General features: G+C 37.1%; 1 pseudogene across 1 annotated transcript; it reads left to right on the top strand.

Annotated features, from left to right (window-relative positions):
• Positions 1-335: 335 nt before the first annotated feature.
• Positions 336-1,249, top strand: LOC308700488 (annotated as a pseudogene). The gene has a single exon. The product of its transcript is annotated as an uncharacterized misc_RNA (transcript).
• Positions 1,250-1,941: the final 692 nt, after the last annotated feature.

Here is a 1,941-nt window from a genome sequence, read left to right as displayed (position 1 = left end):
CATTAATTGCGTGTCATTATATTGTGTAGTGCACTTTAACTATATTTTGAAGATATTAGAAGCAATTATGAAAGTAGATATAAAGTTGTATTAAAGTACCAATTAAGTTGTTCCAAAAAATCACACTTAAGTGTATATATTTAAATTATATTATTTATGTAATAAGTATACTTTATAAAAGTACACTTAAGTGCAATTTTTTTTCACAAGGGACCATACATACACGCATACATAAAGTGAATAACTGACCCCGGGTTTTTGTTTTCTAAAGACTTGTCATACTACACTGCCTGGAGCAAGACAATCCGGCGGTCTTAAAAACCGGAACTGCCTGGATGACTCTTCTAGACATGCAGGACAGCACATTTAAGAGTCATCTGAGGCTCACCAGAGAGCAGTTCCACCTATTCTGCAATCAATTAAGGCAACATGGGATGACTGATGACTACTCACCAGGAGGTCCTGCAAGAATTCCTGTAGAGAAAAAGGTGGTGATGCTGCTTTGGTATCTTGCGAATCAGAACTCATTTCGTGAGATCTCTGATAAATTTGATGTTAGTCAAGGAGCAGCGCATAACGTTATCATTGAAATGCTTGACCGTACATGTGCCATTGCAGAACACTACATTGTCTGGCCAAATGACTGTCAAAAGACCATCCAAGCAGCTCTATTCAGAAGGTCGTGCGGAATTGATGGGATAGTTGGTGCAATTGATGGATGCCATTTCAGAATCCAGCAGCCACCTGTTAGGGGGAGAGATTATTTAAACAGGAAGGCCTACTATTCTGTGCTGCTGCAGGGTATTGTAGACGACCTAGGAAGGTTCACAGATATTTTTGCTGGGCCTCCCGGTAGAGTACATGATGCACGCATGCTTAACCTATCCCCATTCTTCAATACACATGTACAGAAGTTGGGAGGCTACAAACTACTCGGGGATGGTGCATATGTCTGCAACAGCTTCCCATTCATTGTCACTCCAAAACGAGACAATGGAGCCTTGGGTGAAGATGACTTGCGCAGAAATGCAATGATATGCAGTGGGAGGGTAATAGTGGAACAGGCGTTTGGCCGCTTAAAGTGTAAATGGTGACGGCTCTGTGAACTACAAAACGCTCGTATAGATGTAGTTGTGAAAGTCATTGTAGCAGCTTGTGCGCTTTACAATATGTGTTTTGGGGAGTGTGAAAGTACATGTGATGAGCACCCAATCAGGTGCCCTCATGAAGAGGATGAGAATGAATGAGCATTACTGTATGCTACAGTATTTGAATATGAATATGCTACTAGCCTATCCAAACTAATTTTTATCATAGGCATTCTATTTCGTCCCCTGACACTTTTACTATCATCCAAGCAAGTTAAAGCAATGCCTAACATGTGAAAAATTATGATTAACAAGTTAAAGGCATTATGTTCAGATGTAAAAAGAAAACAAATCAGACAGTTAATTTAACGACTCTTTTCCACAACAATTCAGAACACTATCTTGAAAATAACTTAGCTGTACTTTGATGCTGTTTGATTTCAATGTATTATAATATTTGAACATATACTATATATTTTTTTTTTATTATTCTTTGTTATGAATCTCTTTTGTAAACAAGTAATTTGTTCTGTAAAAATAAACCTTTGAAATAAAATAAAATCTCATTTATAAACATAACTCATTTTCTGTAAACATAAACTCTTGTAAAAAATATGTCCAGCACCTTTAAAATAACATAAAATATACAGAGGTGTAGGCTTCATTAAAAACAGGCCTAAAACATAAACAGTAAACAAAAAAAAAACAAAAAAAAAATCAACATATCTTTTATCTATTGTTGCTCATGGGACTGCTGCAGCAACTGCTTGAATAAAGCATTAGTGGTTTTAATTTCCCCCATGATTTCTTCATGTCTGCGCTGCGTGGCTTCCTCGCACTCTTTAATGACACG

This window comes from Scardinius erythrophthalmus (genome assembly GCF_964197995.2).
Source record: "Scardinius erythrophthalmus genome assembly, chromosome: 13".
Classification (NCBI taxonomy): domain Eukaryota; kingdom Metazoa; phylum Chordata; class Actinopteri; order Cypriniformes; family Leuciscidae; genus Scardinius; species Scardinius erythrophthalmus.
This window is presented reverse-complemented; position numbering and strand designations above follow the sequence as displayed.